The sequence below is a fragment of the Megalopta genalis genome, unplaced genomic scaffold (assembly GCF_051020955.1).
Source record: "Megalopta genalis isolate 19385.01 unplaced genomic scaffold, iyMegGena1_principal scaffold0586, whole genome shotgun sequence".
Classification (NCBI taxonomy): Eukaryota; Metazoa; Arthropoda; class Insecta; order Hymenoptera; family Halictidae; genus Megalopta; species Megalopta genalis.
The window spans coordinates 149,975-156,791 of record NW_027476655.1 but is presented as its reverse complement, the minus strand read 5'-3'; positions in this window follow the sequence as shown (position 1 = coordinate 156,791).

Below are 6,817 nucleotides of genomic sequence, written 5' to 3'. Positions count from 1 at the left end.
TCTCATGGATTTGAAGCTAACCCTTCTACTTCGCATTGATTTGCAGCTAAATCATGTGTTTCGCTGGGTTTGAAGCAAACTTGTTTGTTTCGCATGCTGTTGAAGCTAAATCATGTTTATCACAAGTATCTGAATCTAAACCGTTTGTTTCGCATGGATTTGAAGCTAAGCCTTCCAATTCGCATTGATTCGAATCTAAATCATGTATTTCGCATGGATTTGAATCTAACTCGATAGTTTCGCGTGCATTTGAAGCTATATCACATATATCGCAATTATCTGAAGATAAATCATTTGTTTCTCACGTATTTGAAACTAAGCCTGCTACTTCGCATTGATTTGATGCTGAATCATGTGTTTCGCATGGATTTGAAACTAACTCGTTTTTTTGGCATGCAGTCGAAGCTAAATCATGTATATCAAAAGTATTTGAAGCTAAACCATTTGTTTCGCATGGATTTGATGGTAAGCCTCCTACTTCGCATTAATTTGAAGCTAACTCGATTGATTTGACTGCATTTGAATCTATATCACTTATATCGCAATTATCAGAAGTTAAATCATTTGCTTCTCATGTATTTGAAGCTAATCCGTCTATTTCGCATTTAATTGAAGCTAAATCATATGTTTCGCATGGATTTGAAGCTAACTCGTTTTTTTCGCCTGTATTTGGAGATAAACCATGTATATCACAAATATTTGAAGCTGAACCATTCGCTTCGCATGGATTTGAAGCAAAGCCTTCAACTTCGCATTGATTTGAAGCTAAATCATGTGTTTCGCTTGGTTTTGAAGCTAACTCGTTTGTTTCGCACGCAGTTGAAGCTAAATCATGTATATCACAAGTATTTGTTTCTAAGCCATTTGTTTCTCATGAATTTGAAGCTAAGCCTTCCACTTCGCATTGATTTGAACCTAAATCATGTGTTTCGCTTGGATTTGAAGGTAAAGCGTTTGTTTCGCATGCAGTTGAAGCTAAATCATTTATATCACAAGTATTTGAAGCTAAACCATTTGTTTCTCATGTATTTGAAGCTAAGCGTTCCACTTCGCATTGATTTGAAGCTAACTCGATTGTTTCGACTGCATTTGAAGCTATATCACTTACATCGCAATTATCTGAAGATAAATCATTTGTTTCTCATGTATTTGAAGCTAAGCCATCTATTTCGCATTTATTTGAAGCTAAACCATTCGCTTCGCATGAATTTGAAGCTAAGCCTTCTACTTCGCATTGATTTGAATCTAAATCAGGTGTTTCGCTTGGTTTTGAAGCTAACTCGTTTGTTTCGCATGCAGTTGAAGCTAAATCATGTATATCACAAGTATTTGAAGCTAAACCATTTCTATCGCATGAATTTGAAGCTAAGCCTTCTATTTCGCATTTATTTGAAGCTAAATCATATGTATCGCATGGATTTGAAGCTAACTCGTTTTTTTCGCCTGTATTTGAAGATAAATCATGTATATCACAACTATTTGAAGCTAAACCATTCGCTTCGCGTGGATTTGAAGCAAAACCTTCAACTTCGCATTGACTTGAAGTTAAATCATGTGTTTCGCTTGGATTTGAAGCTAACACGTTCGTTTCGCATGCAGTTGAAGCTAAATCATGTATATCACAAGTATTTGATGCTAAACCATTTGTTTTGCATGGATTTGAAGATAAGCCTCCTACTTCGCATTAATTTGAAGCTAACTGGATTGATTCGACTGCATTTGAATCTATATCACTTATATCGCAACCATCTGAAGATAAATCATTTGTTTCTCATGTATTTGAAGTTAAGCCGTCTTTTTCGCATTTATTTGAACCTATATAATGTGTTTCGCTTGGATTTGAAGCTAACTCGTTTGTTTCGCCTGTATTTGAAGATAAATCGTGTATATCACAAGTATTTGAAGCTAAACCATTTCTATCGCACGAATTTGAAGCTAAGCCTTCTACTTCGCATTGATTTGAATCTAAATCAGGTGTTTCGCTTGGTTTTGAAGCTAACTCGTTTGTTTCGCATGCAGTTGAAGCTAAATCATGTATATCACAAGTATTTGAAGCTAAACCATTTCTATCGCATGAATTTGAAGCTAAGCCTTCTATTTCGCATTTATTTGAAGCTAAATCATATGTTTCGCATGGATTTGAAGCTAACTCGTTTTTTTCGCCTGTATTTGAAGATAAATCATGTATATCACAACTATTTGAAGCTAAACCATTCGCTTCGCGTGGATTTGAAGCAAAGCCTTCAACTTCGCATTGACTTGAAGATAAATCATGTGTTTCGCTTGGATTTGAAGCTAACTCGTTTCTTTCGCATGCAGTTGAAGCTAAATTATGTATATCACAAGTATTTGAAGCTCAACCTTTTGATTCGCATGGATTTGAAGCTAACCCTTCTACTTCGCATTGATTTGCAGCTAAATCATGTGTTTCGCTGGGATTTGAAGCAAACTTGTTTGTTTCGCATGCTGTTGAAGCTAAATCATGTTTATCACAAGTATCTGAATCTAAACCGTTTGATTCGCATGAATTTGAAGCTAAGCCTTCTACTTCGCATTGATTTGAAGCTAAATCATGCGTTTCGCTTGGTTTTGAAGCTAACTAGTTTGTTTCGCATGCAGTTGAAGCTAAATTATGTATATCACAAGTATTTGAAGCTAAACCATTTTGTTTCGCATGAATTTGAAGCTAAGCCATCTACTTCATACTGATTTGAAGCTAAATCATGTGTTTCGCATGGATTTGAAGCTAACTCTTTTGTTTCGCCTGCATTTGGACATAAATCATGTATATCACAAGTATTTGAAGCTAATCCATTTGTTTCGCATGAATTTGAAGCTAAATGATGTGTTTCGCATGGATATGAAGCTAACTCTTTTGTTTCGCCTGCATTTGAAGATAAATCATGTATATCACAAGTATTTGAAGCTCAACCGTTTGATTCGCATGGATTTGAAGCTAACCCTTCTACTTCGCATTGATTTGCAGCTAAATCATGTGTTTCGCTGGGATTTGAAGCTAACTCGTTTTTCTGGCATGCTGTTGAAGCTAAATCATGTATATCAAAAGTATTTGAAGCTAAACCATTTGTTTCGCATGGATTTGAAGATAAGCCTCCTTCTTCGCATTAATTTGAAGCTAACTCGATTGATTTGACTGCATTTGAATCTATATCACTTATATCGCAATTATCTGAAGTTAAATCATTTGCTTCTCATGTATTTGAAGCTAATCCGTCTATTTCGCATTTATTTGAAGCTAAATCATATGTTTCGCATGGATTTGAAGCTAACTCGTTTGTTTCGCCTGCATTTGAAGCTGCATCATGTATATCACAAGTATTTCAAGCTAAAGCATTTGTTTCGCATGGATATGAAGCTAACTCTTTTGTTTCGCCTGCATTTGAAGATAAATCATGTATATCACAAGTATTTCAAGCTAAAGCATTTGTTTCGCATGGATATGAAGCTAACTCTTTTGTTTCGCCTGCATTTGAAGATAAATCATGTATATCACAAGTATTTGAAGCTCAACCGTTTGATTCTCATGGATTTGAAGCTAACCCTTCTACTTCGCATTGATTTGCAGCTAAATCATGTGTTTCGCTGGGTTTGAAGCAAACTTGTTTGTTTCGCATGCTGTTGAAGCTAAATCATGTTTATCACAAGTATCTGAATCTAAACCGTTTGTTTCGCATGGATTTGAAGCTAAGCCTTCCAATTCGCATTGATTCGAATCTAAATCATGTATTTCGCATGGATTTGAATCTAACTCGATAGTTTCGCGTGCATTTGAAGCTATATCACATATATCGCAATTATCTGAAGATAAATCATTTGTTTCTCACGTATTTGAAACTAAGCCTGCTACTTCGCATTGATTTGATGCTGAATCATGTGTTTCGCATGGATTTGAAACTAACTCGTTTTTTTGGCATGCAGTCGAAGCTAAATCATGTATATCAAAAGTATTTGAAGCTAAACCATTTGTTTCGCATGGATTTGATGGTAAGCCTCCTACTTCGCATTAATTTGAAGCTAACTCGATTGATTTGACTGCATTTGAATCTATATCACTTATATCGCAATTATCAGAAGTTAAATCATTTGCTTCTCATGTATTTGAAGCTAATCCGTCTATTTCGCATTTATTTGAAGCTAAATCATATGTTTCGCATGGATTTGAAGCTAACTCGTTTTTTTCGCCTGTATTTGGAGATAAACCATGTATATCACAAATATTTGAAGCTGAACCATTCGCTTCGCATGGATTTGAAGCAAAGCCTTCAACTTCGCATTGATTTGAAGCTAAATCATGTGTTTCGCTTGGTTTTGAAGCTAACTCGTTTGTTTCGCACGCAGTTGAAGCTAAATCATGTATATCACAAGTATTTGTTTCTAAGCCATTTGTTTCTCATGAATTTGAAGCTAAGCCTTCCACTTCGCATTGATTTGAACCTAAATCATGTGTTTCGCTTGGATTTGAAGGTAAAGCGTTTGTTTCGCATGCAGTTGAAGCTAAATCATTTATATCACAAGTATTTGAAGCTAAACCATTTGTTTCTCATGTATTTGAAGCTAAGCGTTCCACTTCGCATTGATTTGAAGCTAACTCGATTGTTTCGACTGCATTTGAAGCTATATCACTTACATCGCAATTATCTGAAGATAAATCATTTGTTTCTCATGTATTTGAAGCTAAGCCATCTATTTCGCATTTATTTGAAGCTAAACCATTCGCTTCGCATGAATTTGAAGCTAAGCCTTCTACTTCGCATTGATTTGAATCTAAATCAGGTGTTTCGCTTGGTTTTGAAGCTAACTCGTTTGTTTCGCATGCAGTTGAAGCTAAATCATGTATATCACAAGTATTTGAAGCTAAACCATTTCTATCGCATGAATTTGAAGCTAAGCCTTCTATTTCGCATTTATTTGAAGCTAAATCATATGTATCGCATGGATTTGAAGCTAACTCGTTTTTTTCGCCTGTATTTGAAGATAAATCATGTATATCACAACTATTTGAAGCTAAATCATTCGCTTCGCGTGGATTTGAAGCAAAACCTTCAACTTCGCATTGACTTGAAGTTAAATCATGTGTTTCGCTTGGATTTGAAGCTAACACGTTCGTTTCGCATGCAGTTGAAGCTAAATCATGTATATCACAAGTATTTGATGCTAAACCATTTGTTTTGCATGGATTTGAAGATAAGCCTCCTACTTCGCATTAATTTGAAGCTAACTGGATTGATTCGACTGCATTTGAATCTATATCACTTATATCGCAACCATCTGAAGATAAATCATTTGTTTCTCATGTATTTGAAGTTAAGCCGTCTTTTTCGCATTTATTTGAACCTATATAATGTGTTTCGCTTGGATTTGAAGCTAACTCGTTTGTTTCGCCTGTATTTGAAGATAAATCGTGTATATCACAAGTATTTGAAGCTAAACCATTTCTATCGCACGAATTTGAAGCTAAGCCTTCTACTTCGCATTGATTTGAAGCTAAATCATATGTTTCGCGTGGATTTGAAGCTTACTCGTTTGTTTCGCATGCAGTTGAAGCTAAATCATGTATATCACAAGTATTTGATGCTAAACCATTTGTTTCGCATGGATTTGAAGATAAGCCTCCTACTTCGCATTAATTTGAAGCTAACTGGATTGATTCGACTGCATTTGAATCTATATCACTTATATCGCAATTATCTGAAGATAAATCATTTGTTTCTCATGTATTTGAAGCTAAGCCGTCTATTTCGCATTTATTTGAAGCTAAATCATATGTTTCGCATGGATGTGAAGCTAACTCGTTTTTCTTGCCTGTATTTGAAGATAAATCATGTATATCACAAGTATTTGAAGCTAAACCATTCGCTTCGCATGGATTTGAAGCAAAGCCTTCAACTTCGCATTGACTTGAAGATAAATCATGTGTTTCGCTTGGATTTGAAGCTAACTCGTTTGTTTCGCATGCAGTTGAAGCTAAATCATGTATATCACAAGTATTTTAAGCTAAACCATTTGTTTCGGATGGATTTGAAGATAAGCCTTCTACGTCGCATTAATTTGAAGCCAACTCGATTGATTCGACTGCATTTGAAGCTATATCACTTATATCGCAATTATCTGAAGATAAATCATTTGTTTCTCATGTATTTGCTGCTACGCCTTCTACTTCGCTTTGATTTGAAGCTAAAGCACGTGATTCGCATGGACTTGAAGTTAACTCGATTGTATCGCGTGCATTTGAATCTATTTCACTTATATCTCAATTATATGAAGATAAATCACTTGTTTCTCATGTATTTGAAGCTAAGCCTTCTACTTCGCATTGATTTGAAGCTAAATCACGTGATTCGCATGGACTTGAAGTTAACTCGATTTTATCGCGTGCATTTGAAGCTATATCACTTATGTCGCAATTATCTGAAGATAAATCATTGGTTTCTCATGTATTTGAACATAAGCCTTCTACTTCGCACTGATTTGAATCTAAATCATGTGTTTCGCTTGGATTTGTAGCTAACTCGTTTGTATCGCTTGCAGTTGACGCTAAATCATGTATATCACAAGTATTTGAAGCAAAACCATTTGATTCGCATGGATTTGAAACTGAGACTTCTACTTCGCATTCATTTGAAGCTGAATCATGTGATTCGCTTGGATTTGAAGCAAACTCGTTTGATTCGAATGCAGTTGAAGCTAAATAATGTATACTACAAGTATTTGAAGCTAAACAATTTGCTTCGCATGGATTTGTAGCTAAGCCTTCTACTTCGCACTGATTTGCAACTAAATCATGGGTTTCGCTTGG